An 18144-nucleotide genomic window follows, 5' to 3' on the forward strand; every position below is an offset into this window, starting at 1 on the left:
TTAAATGGACAAAAAAACAATTGTTTTCCATGTCGGTACCACCTGAGGAAGTTGTAAATCACCGGATATTGATTAGTTTTTTTTTCTATGTTAGTTCACCTGTGAGGAAATCTGAATCTGTGGTGAGATCAAACGTAAAGAGTGGAGGCGGCGGGAAAAAGCATGAGAGATGGTGCAAATGGAGGCGAAGAAGCGTTCACTAAATCAGGCGGAGTTGTCACTGCGGAGAATCCGTTCCTGGGTGCGGTGATACAATGTTTGGAAGTAGACAGCGCAGTGAATCTGACGAAATGAGCAGAATCTGAAGAAATGAGCAGAATCTGAAACAAATCCCTTGCCAGCAGACGAACAAGAGATGTTAATGAAAGCAGCATCTCATCATTACAGCTATGGGACAGCGCTAGGGCCCCGTGGCTTAACTGGTCAAAGCGCCTGTCTAGTAAACAGGAGATCCTGGGTTCAACTCCCAGCGGAGCCTTTCATTTGTGGGGTGAGTTGCCGTGTGATGAAGGCGGGTTCCATGCAAGCACCGCCGTTCACGCAGTTAAACATAAAACAAAAAGCAACAGAACAAATAAAAAGCCTCCAAAACGCTGCAGGTCTGTTGGTGTCTGCCGATCAAGAAACAGGGCGAGCGGTTCAACCAGATTACGACTCCGATGACTTTGTTTTCCGTTTCCTTACGTTTTTGCGGTGTGCTGTTGGTTCAGAGTGCGAATCGTTTGCAAACGCGGCCGTGTCCTGTTTCTGCCCTTATCCTGTTCCTGCTGACAAACGATCCCACAGCCCCCACCCCCCGACCAGCGTTACGCCAATCTTTTGACTCGAAAGCCGACCAGTTCGCTGTGCATTTCAAGGCACGGTAAAAGCAGCGCTGCAGATATGAGCTGGAATGCGGATTGATATTGAATGGCTTCACACCTATTTGATTCGGATAAATACTGGCCACAATCTCCAGCTGTCCACAATCTCCTAAAACAACTAATGACTGTTCTTCAGTCCTGCAATGATATAATTGACACAGGCACTGTAATTTGTGACTTATTTAGATTTTGTTCAGCAAATCATTTCCCAATGCATTTTCATGATGCAGTAGGTAATATTCATTGCAGCGGGTATTCGCCCAATAGCAGTGGTGGGATTCGACCCATGCGTCCGTGGAGAATGGAGCCTTACTCAGCGCCTTAGACCTCTTGGCCACACTACCGCACAACGAAGCTGTTTTTCGTTCATTACCTAACAAAGCTCATTGGTTGAACATGTTAATCTTGAAAATTCTGTGCCCTTAGTGACTGCTTTGAAACTCTTGGTCCCAGAAAGAGTGTTTGAGGCTTGATACGTCTTCCCGTTTCCCAAACTGTCCAATTTCTCTTCAAAGGTGGCCGGAGTGAGCAGTAGTAAACGGTTATCACGTCAGACGGCCGGGTGGCAGACCATGGGGTTTTCCAGACGCCAGTGTACGGAAGCTACGTTTCACGAACATTATCAACATCGACATGGGTCTCTTGGGTGACAACGATATATTTGATCGGATGCAAAGAATGACCTCAGGACCCTATCTACCTCTGTTTTTCCTTTCAGTGTCCTTTGAGCATGGAGACCAAGATGTCCATAAAGTGACCTCTCAAAGTTCTTCATCTCAATGACGCAATCCTCCCTTCTGCGGTTTCGCGTGCATATGATATCACTCACATTGGCAGCGATTCAAGAAAATCTCTTCTGGACCCTCTCTGGAATATTCACAACCGTTCTAAACTATGCGATTAGATATATACACAAACGTCCATATTGGCTGACGTTGTCATGAAGTCTTCATGACTAAATAACGTTTACCCGCCTTTACCTTCTCTGCAATCAGAAAAAGATGCAGCACACCAGAAACTGTGCCTTCTGTGTCCGGGTTGTTAATTTAAAGAAGTAATCAAGATTACCATTTCGAAACGGGGTTTACGCGGGAATGAAATACCACATAAAGTGTACACTTTCCGATTGTGAGGGGACAGATTCCTGTGAAAAGTGACATTATTTCCCGAACTATAGAAGACAAATTTGTCTATTGTTCTTCAGAACATGTTTGAATTGAAATGAACAGAATGCTAGGAGCTTTTCAAAATTGCAACATCAATGGAATTGAAAAAGATACGTAAACTGAAGACAACTAGAAATATAAAACTTGAACCGGCACATAAACATCCGCACATCGGAAAGAGCGAAATGCACCTAAACGCTCCAGAGGTCATTGGAAATCATACTGCCTGCATAATTCTGCAGTCCAGACAACCCCGTGAACGTATCAGTCCCCTTTTTTCAAGTAATGACTTCCACCGCTTTTGAAATAATCAAAGACTCAGTACCCTCATAATTTTCCCCAACAGTTTCACAGACTCGGACGCTCTAAGAGAAAATACCACCTCCTTTCCGTGTTCATTTTAAAGAGTCGATTATTTCAAACCATGACCTGAAATTCCACATTTTCTCACATCAGGTGTCGTCAGCCCCCACTCGAATTCTGACTTTGTTGCAACGAATGTCGACTCTGGTGGGACTTGAACCCACAACCTTTGAATTACTTGGTCATACATTATTAGAAGTCCAACACTCTATTAATTACGCTACAGAACCCACAGGTGCCCGTTTTGGTGCATATAGATAATGTTACTGAAAAAAAAAACAGCGTATTTCATAAAACGCAGATTCGCGTCCGTTCCCTTCATTCGTTCACTGACGAAGCGACAAAACCAGTCCCACAGTTGCCCAACTGTTGCAGCACCGGTTTCCTCGATAACATTTTGCAAACAATTGAACAGCACGATTCTCCGATAATGCAGCAGCATATTTGACTCAGCCCCGAAGAGACTAGCGTGCGTGTCTCCTCTTGCAGAGGGCGTCGCACAGTAAATCTTCTCCAGCGCCTCTGGATATTAGGGGAAGAGCCCATTAACATACTGCCAACTCCTGCACATTGACAGTAGAATTCAGGAATCTTTTCAATTCCTGAAGGAATAAAAATAAGATTGAGAACAAAACCCACAATGTGTCACTGCTGATGGCCCCCGTTCTCAGACTGAGCTGCAGTTTTTCCCTTTCTCATGAAACTCCAGTGGAAATATCTGAATGGATGCACATTTTCAAATCGTTCCCTTAAACAGACATCCTGATGCAACATTTATCAGCTGAAAGATGAAAATGGACAGAAAATCTCATGAAGTGCAGAAGGGCGACTGACATTCCGTGATAATGGATGGAGATACCAGACTATTGAGCAGTGAAGGTAGCGGAAGAACAGCAGAGGAAGAAGCAAATTAAATTCACTTGGCTATGACTGTCGTAAGATGGATCAAGATAGAGGAAAATAACAGAGGAAGCTGCGATGGCCGAGTGGTTAAGGCGTTGGATTCGAAATCCAATGGGGTTTCCCCGCGCAGGTTCGAACCCTGCTCGCAGCGGGTTTAAGGTTACAGTAAATTTTCACACCGAAAACATCGGTTGAAAATCATCTGCTTTTGCTGTTAAATCGATCGCCTTCCACTGTTCCACTGACGCGTTTGAGGCGGCACGGTAGCACAGCGCAGTTACAGCGCCAACGATCAGGGTTCAATTGCGGCCGCTGTCTGTAAGAAGTTTGTCCGTTCTCCTCGTGAATGCGTGGGCTTCCTCCGGGTGTTCGTCATTCGTTCCACCTTCCAAGGTCGTTGGGATTGGGAGGACGACATGGGTGTGATTGGGCGTCATCTCGTTCGACCTGAAGGACCAGTTACTATTCTGCATAATTAAGATTTGAAGTCATGTGGGGAAAACGAGGAATCAACCTGTGTTCACTGGGAGAGAAAATAACTGAAAACTACTGGATTGCGAGTAAAGAAGTCGGAACATGTTTGCCAACCCCGGGTAAGTTGGAATCCCCTCGAAACCGTGCTTTAAATCACCGCCTCATTCAATGGAAAAACATCGTTTTATCGCGTAAAGTGGTTAGCTTTCAAGTAAATTACACTTTAGACGTCCAACGCGTCGTTCGTTACGCCACAGAGCCCAGATGCATTAGACCCGGGTTCGATCCTCACCTCATCCTGTCCGGGTGTGGTGTGTAGTTCCGCCATTGACTACGTGGGTTTCCTGCACGTTCACCGGTTTCCTCCTGTGATCCAAGGACACGTGGGTTGGAAGCTTAATTGGCCACCGTAACGTGTCCTTACTGTGTTTTGATGGATAGCATATGGGTATCATTGATAGGAATATGGGACGAATAAATAAAGATTGGCGTATGTGGGTGGTGAACGTTTCTTGCGGACTCTTGTGGCCTAAAGGCTTGTTTTCCTGCTAGATCCCTCCATGCTTGCGTGACTTAATCGCTGCAAGGCTCACGTTTATGCAGCGCATTTTGCTTTATCAGCATCACAGTCAGTGGGAGAATATTTCAGAAAACCACCGGGGACCCATTAAATGAAAAACAAGTATTATCAAGAAATAATGATTGAAATCACAATTCATGTGCAATTTCCATTCCAATGCTTATTGTTCATGCTCAAATATTTGAACATAAATTAATTGGAAGACATACTCCTGACCAAATGTGGAATTGTGCTAAAATAAATGTGAAAAGGAGATTTGATATGTAGAGGGAGAAGAAATCTCTCTCCAGGGTTAAGGAAGGATATCCTGGCTATAGAGGGCGTGCAGCGTAGGTTTACGAGGTTAATTCCGGGGATGTCGGGACTGCCTTATGCTGGAATAAGAGAAGATTGGAATACACACTGGAATTGAGAAGATTGAGAGGGGATCTGATTGAAACATACAGGATTATTAAGGGATTGGACAAGATAGAGACATGAAATATGTTCCAGATGTTATGGAAGTCCAGGACCAGGGGACATGATTTAAGAATAAGGGCTAGGCCATTTAGGACAGAGGTGAGGAAAAACTTCTTCTCCCAGAGAGTTGTGAATTTGTGGATGCCCTGCCTCAGAGTTCAGTGGAAACCAATTTTCTGGGCACTTTCAAGAAGGAGCGAGTTAGGTTTCTTATAGATAGGGGAATCAAGGGATATGGGGACAAGGCAGGAACAGGATATTGATTGTTGATGATCAGCCATGATCTCAAAATGGCGGTGCATACTCGAAGGGCCGAATGGTCTACTTCTGCTCCTATTGTCTATTGTCTGTAAATTGAAGTTTCAGAACTCTCCGAAGTCATCGACACATGGAAACTCACTGTTTCTGACCAACAGCAACCCGGCATTCCCTGGCGTCAGGCAGCACCACTATTTCTTTTATTTTTATGTTTTTTTCATTCTTTTGATTCCATATGATCCTTGCGATTCCAATTACAAATATAAGTTCTAGATAATACACATCCCATACAAAATGCATGTAAAGATTCAACATTCATCAAGGTCAACACCATTTCAAGCTCTCACCTCTGAGGGAATGGTGATTTGCTGTTTCAGCGTCTCCGGAAGTGTAAAATGTCGAGAGAAAACCTTAGCTCATCGTCCCTGGGTGGGCTCGAACCACCAACCTTTCAGTTAATAGCCAAACACGCTGGTCCATTGCGCCACAGAAACAGCTGATGACAATGGTCATCGACAGACAATCTCACGGTGTAGCGACACAAATCAAAAAGTTCATTCCGTTTCTTATTCTGCGCTTTCCCTGCTCATTGATTGCACAAGGTGTCTGTCCCTTTACAACGCTTACCAATCGATGGATTAGAATCAATTAGAATTAACCATTTAATTTCCCGTGTGACGGCCTCTGAACGAATCGTGGTTCTCTGTAATTTCCTTAAATTAACGAGTTGGTTATATTTGATTCAGAGAATCGTCTCCTCGTGTTCCCAACAGAACTGAAAAGCAGCTCAGTGTCAATTAAAAGAAAAAGTGAGAGCGATAAAGAGAAGGGAAGTGTCAGAGACAGTCCGTGTGAAGGTGGAACAAGGTGGAAATTGGTAGAGATCGGAATGAAAAGTCTAACCTCTGTATCAGGAAGCAGCGCCAATGCAATCTTCGATGTACTGAAAGAGAGTTGGGAGGGGACTCAAGCGGGCCTGAAACAGATATTTATTCTCCTCCTTGTTTCTAGAATTCAATGTCTTAAATAGAGTCGTGAAGTTATAAAGAGCGGTAAAAGGCCTTTCTGCTCAATACGTCCCAGATAACGAATAAAAAAAAACTGATCTCGTCCAATTTGCCTGAGTTGGCCCCATATTCCTAGAAACAGTTCCAAACCATGTAACCGTCTGAATGTCTTTTAAACTTTTCCTTACACCAGTCTCTCCACTTCCTCTGGCAGCCCATTCCACACACACACCACAGTCTGTGTGAACAATTTGTCAATCAGATCCCCTTCAATCTTTGCTCTCACCCGAAACGTACGCCCTCCAATTACAGTCCGTCCGACCTGAGAAAAATAGACAGTAACAATCCAATTTATGTGTGGACCTCGTGATTTTATAAACCTCAATATTGTCACTCCTCGGCCTCCGAAGCTCCAAGGGAAAAAGCCAGAGTTTATGCAGTCTCTTCTTATACATGAAGCTGTCCAGTGACTGCAACATCCTTGTGAATATTTTCTGCACCCTCTAAAGGTTAACGACATCTTCCTTGCAGCAAGTTGACCAGACTTGCACACAGTTCCCACGTGCGGCTCACCAACTTTGTGTACAGTTCCAATGTGACGTCCCAACTTTGTACTCAGTGCCTTGACTGATGAGAGCAAGCGTTACAAACAGCATTTCCACCAACCTGTCTGTCTGCGTCGTCAAATTCTGAAAACTATGTACTTATACTCTGAGATCTCTCGGTTCTTCAACACTCCACAGGGAGCTCTCATTTACTGACTAAGTTCTACCCTGGCGTCACATCCCAAAATGCGATATTTACCATCCCAAAATGTGGAACTCCACTGGTCACAACCTTCCAATAAAAAATACCACACTCCACTCCCGGACACCGCCTCCTACCACCACGCCAATTCAGCATCCAATTGACTCGTTCTAACTGGGTCCCATGTGATTCAAACCTCCTGACCAGCCTACCACGAGGGATATTTTCAAAGGCCTTTCTGAAGCCAATATTCCTATAAATGTCCACCGTTCTCTCCTTATCGATCTTTGGGGTCATCGCTTCAAACTTCAATCAAATTCGTGAGGCAGTTTGCTCGGCATAAAGACGTCCTAACTCTCCATATTGAGTCTTTTACTTAGCAAATGAAAGTCTATCCTGTCTCTCGGAATACTGTCAATTAACTTCTCCATCATAAATCGCTTCACCTGCCAGAAATTCCCTGGCCAATCCTTGCAGCGTTTCTGAAGTAAAGCTTCCACACCAGAAATCCTTCCGTTTTCCGGTAGCTTTACCGTGATCAACGACGTTCCAACAATCTCTTCCCGGGCCCAAGCAATTACTGTTTTGCCTTTCCACAATGTCAAAGGCAACACGTGGTAAGGCCCGGGAATTAGCCACCATTACATCCTTTAAATCCAGTCTATCTTTTTTTTTTGTCATGTGGATATAACTGAAGATATCACTATTCGCTTTTCTGAACGCCCCAGATTCCATGATCTTCTTCATGGCAAATACCGGCAAGAGATTGCCATTTTAGACCTCTCTCATCTCCCTTGTGACTCCACACAAAGAAAACCTCCGTGATCCTTAAATGGACATTCTCGTCCTTATTACCTTTTGCTCTTAATATACAGAGAATAACTGAATATTCTCCTTGACCTTTCCCACCAAACCTATGTCAGATCCTATTTTCGCCCTCCTAATTTCCCTCTAGTTTACTCCCGCATTCCTTATGCTGCTCGAGGGATTCGCTTCATCCCAGCTGCCAAGACTTCATTCATTTTCCTGACTTTTCTAAATTCTCTACATCAAACATCGATCACTATTTCTGCCAGCGTTAAACTTCATTCGAACAGAAATTGTGAGTTTGATTTATTCGACCGGTAAATTCTTTGTGTCGACTGGTAAAGACTTTCTCATTTTTTTCCCATTGATAACTCATTCTGTTCCTCACCGCTGCTGATATAAAGAGCTCAATCCTACGGACTGTAAACCATGCGGATAGGTTTGGGCCGAAATATCCCAAAGTGGATATCAATGAAGATGTGTAAGATCAAAGAACGGGGCCGAAAGAGACGAAATACATTGTCAGTCGCAGCTCGGGGTAAAGAAAATACAACATAATATTTATTTAAATCTCTCTCTCTCTCTCTCTCTCTCTCTCTCTCTCTCTCTCTCTCTCTCTCTCTCTCTCTCTCTCTCTCTCTCTCTCTCTCTCTCTCTCTCTCTCTCTCTCTCTCTCTCTCTCTCTCTCTCTCTCTCTCTCTCTCTCTCTCTCTCTCTGTTACTGAGAGCAAACATCCATATCCAGCCAAATCACCAACTGCTGGTAATCAGTGAGCGTCCAGCTGTTCTTCGGAATCGCCGCGTTTCTGAGTTCCCGGCATGTTTTTCAGTCCTGTTATGTATCTGGGTCGCTGGAGAGCATAGAGATACCGAGGTGCCCTCCGGCATGAAACCACAGAAGATTAGCAGTAAGGTGCATTAAGTATTTAGGAAACCAACTGGTAGATTGTCGTTTTTGGCAAGGGGAATGGAGATCAGAAACAGATAAATTCATTCTTTGCAATTGTACAGGTTTCTGAGGCCGCCCCTGGAGTAATGTGCATAGTTTTCCTCCGTTGCATCGGTGACAGGTGTGGTAGCATTGGTGGCGGCTGGGAAAGCATGGACTAACCAAACTCCAGGGATGAACGTGCGTGCTGAGAACAATAGCTGATGAAGTTAAAACTGGACTGTTCAGAATACATCATGGGGTGGCCATTCTGTCCCGTGTGAAGTTCCAATGAAACATGACTGAGGAGATGTTGAGATGTGTCTATTTGTCGGAGAGGAACTGTTGAGGAAAAGTAATTGCAAGGATGATCCTTTGAGACTGAGTTTAGTTTGAAGGTCTTGACGCACCATCGTCGCTCTCTGAAATCCTCCATGACGCAGAGTTGTGGAGGTTGACACTGGACTATTTGCAGAGGACATGGATATATTTCTGAAAGATCAAGGAAATTGAGACTCTGTAGAACTGGCAAAGAGCAGAAGTTGGGGCCTGGGGCAAAGCAGCCAGGATCATATTGAGTGGCCGAGTTGTTGGCACCTCCCTCTTGACGTGTCAACCGCAAGGCGCCTCTCCGAATTCTGTTACCAGCAAGTCTTGAAACCCACGGGGCCGAGCTCCCGGTGAATATTTCATTTAGAACACGTCTTAAACTGTCGTGAAATCTCTGTTCCCACACTTCATTTAAACAAAAATGTCACCGCCAACCTGCGCAAATGGCACCAACATCACACTGTCCAACCAATGACCAGTGGTGAAAAGAAGTCACAGACTCTTCTCTCCAAAGTTCCTTCACTGATCACCGCCCGCACTCTGAGTCCGCTGCATCCCGAGCCGCTGTGAGAAAACCGCGCTGTGATTTTTCAACCTTTTTATCCACTCAAACAACTCCGGTCCTGTTAACTGGAATTAATTGACGGCGATTGGAAAAGTCAAAATTACAAATGTAAAAATAAGCGGATGTCAGGAATGGGATTGGAACCCACGCCCCCATTTGGAGACCAGAACACCCCCGTTTCAACGGAAGGACTTTCATTCCTTGAGTCTGGCGCCTTAGACCACTCGGCCATCCTGACAGTCCTGCACAACTCTCCTCACATCCGACACAAACGGTTTTGCTTGAGAACAGACCAAAAGCTTGTGTTGATGGAAGGTAGTGCAGGATAGTTTGAAACTGCAACCTGTCCTGCCTAACTTTTATGCGGTGATAAATAATATCCAGCCATCAACTCACCGAAGCATTTCACGTCAGATACCACGAGAATGGGAAATGTGAAATCATTACCAGGTCGGGCCATGTACAAGAACGTTATTCAGTGGTCAGCAGTTGCCGGCAGGACCAGACTGCTCATTATATGGTGTCTGGTGGAGGAATGAGATCCACTTCACGTCAAAACCCGGGCAGTAAGACGTTTTTTCGCCATCGAGCCATCGGCCATATTCCACTCGCTTCTGCCACCTGCTGCCAGTGATCTGCAACAACTCCGACTGCAGAACCAGACCCGAAAGTGTCTTGAGGGGAAGGACCAGATCACCACTTCCAAAGCCTAAGGAGCAGGATCAGTGGGCAGCTCATGTTCTGTGGTGGACTTGGTCAGAACTGTAGGCAAGCATGACTGGATCCAGTGCAGGGACAGGTGAAGTATCAGAAATAATCGCCACATGCACAGCAGAGACAAAGTCAAGGTCCAATTCACTCCTCAGATGGCGAAGGTCCAGTGTATCTTTCACCGTGTCAGTTCGTTCAGTTTGGCAATGAATGAGACGGTTGACCTGAAAATCTTGATCAAGTTCGAAAAATAATGAAGTCGATCCGGCAAAAAGAGATGACTTGTTTTGTCGGAATATAAATGGTACATTTCCCCTCTTCACAGGGAACCGCAACCGTATGATAGGCCAACCTGCCCTCGCGTATCTGGTCACCTGAAAACGAAGGATGCACCGTTCTGTCAATGGATCGAGCCAACAGGTGGACCTATTTCTTGGGGTTCAAATGGCTGCCCTAATGTATGAAGCATGGGGAGTCCTGGCTGTACGTTAGAATTATCAGCGGCAGTTGTCCGTCTGGTCCCTGTGTCTAAAATTGTGAGCGCTGCGAGCAGGGTTCGATCCTGCGTGGGGAATCCCCATTGGATTTCAAGTCGAACGCCTTAACCACTCGGCTATCGCAGCTATGCCTGCGTTTACTGTTATACTCTATCGGAGCTACGGTGGTTGAGCCTGCAAGTAGCGGGTTTAAAAGTGCTTTAGTTGCATGGCAAGAGAGAGAGAGAGCAGTGAGAGCGTGAGTCAGTCGGTCGATACCGAACAGAACTCTTGTGCCGTTTGGACAGATATACATTTCTGCACCATTAGTTCAGAAGGTGAGGGTGGAGAGAAGCCATTGGCTTCTGTGCTGAGAGTGAACGAGATTTCCACTTCATTGATTAAAGTGGAGTTCCCGGCGCCGTGAGACACGGAATTTCATTCACAATGAACCAGACGCGTGGGTCGCTTCAACTTCTGAATGCAGTGTGATGGGCAGCGAAAGTTACGGCCTCCTCGGTGTTTCAACCGTCCCGTTCGATGTTCAACACTGAGGTCAATTCTATTCGTTGTTCCACTGGATTCCACCATGTCAGTGATTGTGAAAGATTTGTTCTGGGTCATTTCCGAAATATATAAATATCTTCAGGATGGCTAGCGACGTGGTGTCACGATGAACGACACCCTGGCTGAACACTTTGGACCATTCGTCAGTCGGTCAGAGGAGAATCGACGACTGAGCGGATTTGAAGCTGTTTTCCAGAAGGGATGTTCCCCTGATGGTTAATTTACTCGACGTTCATGAAGTTGTCAAGTTTTTGTTGATCTGAGTGATATGATGCTCTCTTCGCACACTGGTGAAAACCCCTCTCCATGGAGATCGCCTGCACTCTTTGAAATCGATAATTCTTTGCAAACATTTAGACACAATGTCACCAACGTGAAATAAAACTAAACCGTTTTCTCTGAGAAACAGCCGACTGGTGTCTGATATCATGGAACTCACTTCACACACGAGACTGCTGCAAAAGTGGGCCTCTGTTCTGTTAACTGAAGTGATTGAAAATATTCACCAACACTGAAAGCTGGGCTGGAATTGTCACTTCTATCTGAATATCATGGGACTGTGTTAGTTCATTCAGTTATGAATTCTTCATGTCGAACTACGACGGACCCCAGTTCCTTGGAGTTCAGCGAAATGTGCGCCGACCTTATTAAGACAAAAAGAAAGGTTTCAATGGAACCTGACAGGGCAGATGTCGGGATGTTTTAACCAGTGTCAAAGTCACAAACAAGGGGACGGAACTCTAAGATATAGAGCAGGTCACTTGAAACTGATGTACATAAAATTTCTACACGCACTGGGTGCTGAAGCTCAAGCATTCTCTGCCCCTGCGGTGGTGTAAACTGTATCACTGGAATTATATGAAGTGGGTGGATGAATATATGTTGGAGCAACAGTAGAGCGGTTTGGATAAATAGCCAAGAAAAAGAGTTGGGACCAGGACCAACTGGCTCAGCTCCGTCTCACATTCCGCTCAGTTACGTCCATCGTCATTTTGCTGAACCTGCACGTCTTCCATCACCTCACCGTCTAACTCCTCCTCTCCTGCACTGTCTGTATGTATCTGGTTTTCAGTCTCCCGCTACCTCGCAGCTTACGCAAGCATTCTCATTACCCAACTGTCCAACCCATCATTCCCCCCTCTGGGCTGTGACTGTATCACCGTTGCCATCAGTAGATTGCTATATATTTGTGAAACTACGGATGTGAAGATGGGACGAGAGAGTGAGGGACGGCTGAAACATAATCTCGCTGGCTGTCGAGAGGACCAGAAGAAGATCGCGAAGGACGATAGGACGAAAGAAAAAGGAAATTGTGGAAGACATATGATCTGTGGAAGGGCAGAGTTGTTCAATGGCAGAAGCGAGGATGAAGCGAGGCAAAACTGACGACCAGTGGGAGAAAACAGGGAGGGATAATCAAGGTGTAAAATGCGTAACTCTCAGGAGTGGGATTCAAACCCACGCCTCTAGTGGAGATTGCTTACTGAACGCAGCGCCTTAGACCGCTCGGCCATCCTGACGACGACAGGTGACGACACGACTAATTTCATTACTGCAGCCAATGAAAAGATGAAGGTGCATTCATGTTTCCCTGTTTCCTGGGATGGGTCGGAGAAACTACTCTTCGTTTTCAGCCCGGTGCAACATTTGAGAAGCACGTGATTAATTTCGTGTTCGACGGACGGGCAGAGAATAGAAGGAAATGGGCACGTGAAAGCAGATTGGATTTCTTTAATTTGGCGTCGTGGTCTGAGAAGATGTAATGAGGTGAATGTCTTCTCCAAGGTGCTGTCCTGTTCTACATTGTACAGAACGAGTCCCCACATCTGATGTTATCATCAGATAGATTATCGCTGTTTGATATTAACTCATCGAACTGATCCTTCTCAAGGGTTCACAGCGGGACTGGGCAAGAAACAGGTGACCAACACCCTCTCCTCACAGTTCTAACTAAACACCGCCGTCTCCATGTCTATCCGTTCGTCGTCGTCTGCCATCAAATGTATAGCCTTGCTTCCAGAATCGGGGTAACCGGATCTGACAACACCGAACTTCTCCATCAGGCTCCGACCCGAGACATTTATGAAGGAAGGAAAACGTATGTTTAAGCTCCTAACCCGATGGTTATGTAGGTTCACGGTGGCGTCTCCTCCGCTGCGATCTGACCTGCTGAATGTGCAGCACACTCCGCCTTCCCAGCAGCAGCTGCTCCCGACAGTTTGAGGAGCTCCACCCCGATGTTTATGAGAAGGTTTGCGGAAACATATCACAGACAAGACACATGAAAAACAAATTACGTGAAACGAAAAGGCGGAGTGACCGAGGTAAACACGGCGCGGGACACTGCTCGAAGCCGATGGGCTGAAAACGCGTGTGTTTGAATCAGATGAGACAGGTGTGGCGGAGGGAGTGAGCGACAGAAGAGAAGTAAAACCACATTGGTAAAACGACCGTGACAGGACTCGAACCTGCAATCTTCTGATAACCTCACCTCAAACACCGAAGTCAGACGCCTTATCCATTAGGCCACACGGTCGCACCCTGTTAGAAACGCCAAGAGAAAGAACTATGAATACTGCCTGGGGCAGATGTCCTGCGAGAGAGCGAGAAGGAGGGATGCATTTCTCAAGCCCGGAGAGAATTAACCGCTGTCAAGAGTTTACCACATGTGGAATGATTCCGCGATGGAGCTGAATGTACTTACACACTGAACAGCGTTTTCACCCCGGTTGGGAAGTTAGAAAGTTCACTTTTCCTGCCCCGATCCTTCTCGCTGACAGATACAATGAGGTCAAGCTTGCTCCGTGAGACGTATGGAGTGACCTGTTTCAGGGCCGTAATTAATTGTGAGTGGTTCGGACAACTTGAGGCAGACATCACGTTCCATTCTCCGTGGGCCATCTGTAGCAACACGTGGTTTCCCTCATCAACATCACCAGTGCTGTGTATCATCCGACGCAGTTGATCAAGCAACGAGTGAACAGACGGATGTTTCAAGGTGTGCAGCATCAAGAACAGTCACGAATTAAGAATATTTTGTTACAGAAATAAGTGAAGTAAAAACTGTCAAAATTTGAAGCAGAATATGTATAAGTATGAAATTTGGTTACAAATCCTAAGAACATTGAGAAATGTAACTTGTATCATTGTTAAGGATCTGCACATTTCTGTCTCTCGCTTCTCAAACAGAGGGGATGTAACGCACGGAATAACATCCAGATTTGGTTGAGAACCAGAAGTCCGTCTGCAGAGGGTTTGCCTGCGTCAGTCCCAGGGAAATGTGTTCCCGAAGTTGAACACATTCAAATCATCAGCCACCTCCCTCGCTGGAAGCGATTTCATGCCGGTTGCATCCCGTTACCTTCTGCTCCCAGCTCGTGAAATAGACAAAAACAGTTGGTATCCATGTCCGTACCACCTAAGGAAGTTGCCAAACACTGACTATTGATTAGTATGTCCATTTTATTTGACTTCTGATGACTTTTTATGAAGCTGTGATGAGATCAAACATAAAGAGCGGAGGTAACGCAGGGGTTTTGAGGTGGTGCGAATGGAGGCGAGGACGTTTTCAGTAAATCAGGCCGAATTTTCACTGCGGAGAATCCGTTTCTGGATCCGGTGATACAATGTTTGGAAGTAGACGAAGCAGTGAATCTGAAGGAATAAGCAGAATCTGAAGCAGTTCCCTCGCCAGCCGAAGAACAAGAGAAGTTAATGCAAGTAGCATCTCATTATTACAGCCGTTGGACGGCGCTGGGGCTCTGTGGCTTAACTGGTCAAAGCGCCTGTCTTGTAAACAGGAGATCCTGGGTTCAACTCCCAGCAGAGCCTTTCATTTATGGAGTAAGTTTCCGTGTACTAAGGCGGGTTCCATGCAAGCACCGCCGTTCACGCACCTCCAAACATAAAGCAAAAAGCAACAGAACAAATAAAACGCCTCCAAAACGCAACAGGTCCGTTGGTCTCTGCGAAGCAAGAAACAGGGCGATCAGTTCAACCAGATGACGTTTCCGATTACTTTGTTTCCCGCTTCCTTGCGTTTTTGCGGTGAGGTGTTAGTTTAGGGTGACAATCGTTTGCAAACGCGGCCGTGTCCTGCTTTGTGTCCTTGCCCTGGTCCTGTTGACAAACGATTCCAAGTCGCGTTGCACAGGTCTTTTCGACTCGAACTCCGACCAGTTTGCTGTGTATTTCAAGACACGGCAGAAGCAGCGCTGCTGATATGTTGGAATATAGCTTGATATTGAATACTTCCAAACCCATTTGTTTCATATAAATATGGACCACGATCACATCTATGCACAACCTCCACAGCAACTCATGACTGTTCTTCAGCCCTTCTGTGAGATCACTGATCCTGACACCAATGCAGGATCATCGTCACAGTGATTTGTGATTTTTGTTTCCTGCAAAACATTTCACAATACATTTTAATATTGCGACAGGTCGTATTGGGTGCAGTAGGTCTGCACCCAATGGCAGTGTTGGGATTCGAACCCACGCCTCCGTGGAGACTGGAGCCTTAATCCAGCGCCTTAGACCGCTCGGCCACACTAACACACAACGAAGTTAGTTTTCGTTCATTAAATAGCAACACTCACTGATTGAACATGTTCATCTTGAAAGTTCTAAAGCCTTCCGTGTTTGATTTGAAACTATTTGTCCCAGACACAGTGTTTGAGGCTTGATGCGGCTTCCCGTTTTCCAATCCATCCAATAACTCTTCAGAGTAGACCAGAGACAGAAGTGGTAAACGGTTGCCACGACAGACGGCAAGGTGACAGACCATGAGGTTTTACCAGACGTCAGTGCAGGTAAGCCAATTTTCATGAGTACTCATTGTCGACATCGGTCAAAAGAGTTCAACTCAGACATTTCCAGCAGATGCAAAGAGTGATGTTACCGCTCTATCGACCTGTGTTGTTACGTTAAGCAAGACTTGTGCATTTATATTAAGATGTCCATAAATTATGCTCTCAATGTTTTTCATCTGAATGAAGCAATCCCAGCTTCCCAGCTACAAATTGCAAATGAAATCAGTCACATTGGCTGCGATACCAGAAAATCTCTTCTGGACCCCATCTGGGATATTAACAACCGTTCTAATGTGTACGAAGAGCTATGTACAGAAACGTCCAATATTGGCCGAAGTTTTAGTGAAGTCTTTCTGATTTAGTGACAGTTACTCGCCGTTCCCCTTACTTCAATCAAGAAAACATGCACCAAACCAGAAACTGTTCCGTCCGCCCGGCTCTACCCATTGCCCCCTCAGTCTGGGTTTTTAATTCAAAGAAGTAATAAAGATTACTATTTCGAAATGGAGTTTTTGCGGGGATTGGGAACCGCATAAACTGGGCACTTGCATATTGTGAGGGAACAGTTACCGGGTCAAAAAGTGACGTAATTTTCCTGAATTATAGGAGACAAACGTGTCGGTTTTTTTCAGAAATGTTTGAATTGCCATGAACAGAATGCAAGGGGCTTGTCAAAACTGCAACATTAATGGAATGGAAGAAGTTGAGTGAACTGAAAACAAGAAAAAATTTAAATCATTTACTTACACACAAACATTCGCGCACATCGGAAAGACCGAAGAGCACCCAGACGCTCAGTCATTTAACTCTCCATTCTATCCAACCTCGTTATCGTATCAGCACCATGTTTATCAAGTATTTATCTCCCCCGTCTTTGAAATAATCAAAGACTCAGTACTCGCAGCAATTTTGCCCGAAAAATTCCAGACTCGGACGATCTGTGAGAAAATAATCACCTCCTTTCCGTATTTAAGTGGACAATTAGATTATTTCAAACCATGACCTGGATTTCAAGATTATCCAACATCAGGTGACGTCATCAGCCACTCGAATTCTGACCTTGTTTATCGTTGTAGCGAATTCGGACAAACACTGACTCTGGTGGCTTCGAACCCACAACCTTTGATTCGCTTGGGCACAGATTATTAGAAGGAACCCACAGGAGCCCCCTTTGGTGCATATAGTTAAAGCAACTGAAGAGACCATCGCATTTCGTAAAACGCAGACCTGCGTTCGCTCGCTTTCATTCTTTCACTGAAGAAGCGACAAAACCAATCCCACAGTTTCCATCCAATTGCAGCACAAATTTATGATGACGCGGCCGCATATTTGAGTCTGCGCATAAGAGACTTACATGCGTTTCGCCTCTTGCAGAGGGCGCCGCACGGTAAATCTTCTCCGGCACCAGCGAGAAAATAACTGACAACCACTGGATTGCGAACAATGTCGGGTACATGCTTGCCAACACGACGGTAGAGGGAATATCCTGAAAGCCGTGCTTTAAATCACAGCGCCATTCAGTTACAAAGCACCGTTTCATTACACGTAAAGTGGTTCAGTTTGAAGTAAATTGCAGGATAGAAGCCCAACGCATTGCTTATTTCGCCATCGAGCCAAGACGTATTAGTTCCGGTTCAGTCCTCACCTCGTCCTGTCTGGGCGCGGTGTGCAGTTCCGCCTAGAACTGTGTGGGTTTCCTGCATGTTCACCTGTTTCCTCCTCTGTCCCAAGGACACAAAGGTTGGTAGTTTCTTTGGTTACCGTAACACGTCCATAGAGTGTCGGTGATGGATAGAATCTAGGGACAATTGATAGGAATATGGAAATAATAAAGAAATATTGGCGTTTGTGGTGGTGAATGTTTCTTGCCGACTGGGCGGACGGAAATCCTGCTTTCCTGCTATATCCCTCTCTGCCTCCGTGAGTGTATGGCTATTTAACTCATATTTATACGGCGCTTTTGTTTTTTTTTCAGCATCGCAGTCGGTGGGGGAATAGTTGGGATAAACACCGAAGACCCATTAAATGATGATCGAGCATCATCAGCAGAATAATGACTGAAATCACAATTCTTGTCTAATTTCCATTGCAATGCGTATTGTGCATGTTGAAACATTTGAACATAA

At 45.4% G+C, this 18144-nt stretch overlaps 8 non-coding genes across 8 annotated transcripts; 3 read left to right on the forward strand and 5 right to left on the reverse strand.

The window, feature by feature from the left end:
* The first annotated feature begins 404 nt into the window (after positions 1–404).
* Positions 405–478, forward strand: trnat-agu (transfer RNA threonine (anticodon AGU)). Its single transcript has one exon. It is a non-coding gene; the product is annotated as a tRNA-Thr (tRNA).
* A 2886-nt stretch (positions 479–3364) lies between these two features.
* Positions 3365–3446, forward strand: trnas-cga (transfer RNA serine (anticodon CGA)). The gene has a single exon. It is a non-coding gene; the product is annotated as a tRNA-Ser (tRNA).
* Positions 3447–5486: 2040 nt separating this feature from the next.
* Positions 5487–5560, reverse strand: trnan-auu (transfer RNA asparagine (anticodon AUU)). Its single transcript has one exon. It is a non-coding gene; the product is annotated as a tRNA-Asn (tRNA).
* Positions 5561–9573: 4013 nt separating this feature from the next.
* On the reverse strand, positions 9574–9688 carry trnal-caa (transfer RNA leucine (anticodon CAA)). The gene is made up of 2 exons: positions 9651–9688; positions 9574–9619 (listed from the first exon to the last, which is right to left on the reverse strand). It is a non-coding gene; the product is annotated as a tRNA-Leu (tRNA).
* Positions 9689–10702: 1014 nt separating this feature from the next.
* Positions 10703–10784, reverse strand: trnas-uga (transfer RNA serine (anticodon UGA)). The gene has a single exon. It is a non-coding gene; the product is annotated as a tRNA-Ser (tRNA).
* A 2867-nt stretch (positions 10785–13651) lies between these two features.
* trnar-ucg (transfer RNA arginine (anticodon UCG)) lies at positions 13652–13740 on the reverse strand. The gene is given in 2 exon segments: positions 13652–13687; positions 13704–13740. It is a non-coding gene; the product is annotated as a tRNA-Arg (tRNA).
* A 1221-nt stretch (positions 13741–14961) lies between these two features.
* Positions 14962–15035, forward strand: trnat-ugu (transfer RNA threonine (anticodon UGU)). Its single transcript has one exon. It is a non-coding gene; the product is annotated as a tRNA-Thr (tRNA).
* Positions 15036–15680: 645 nt separating this feature from the next.
* On the reverse strand, positions 15681–15762 carry trnal-aag (transfer RNA leucine (anticodon AAG)). Its single transcript has one exon. It is a non-coding gene; the product is annotated as a tRNA-Leu (tRNA).
* Positions 15763–18144: the final 2382 nt, after the last annotated feature.

The sequence above is a fragment of the Pristis pectinata genome, chromosome 22 (genome assembly GCF_009764475.1).
Source record: "Pristis pectinata isolate sPriPec2 chromosome 22, sPriPec2.1.pri, whole genome shotgun sequence".
In the NCBI taxonomy this organism is placed as follows: domain Eukaryota; kingdom Metazoa; phylum Chordata; class Chondrichthyes; order Rhinopristiformes; family Pristidae; genus Pristis; species Pristis pectinata.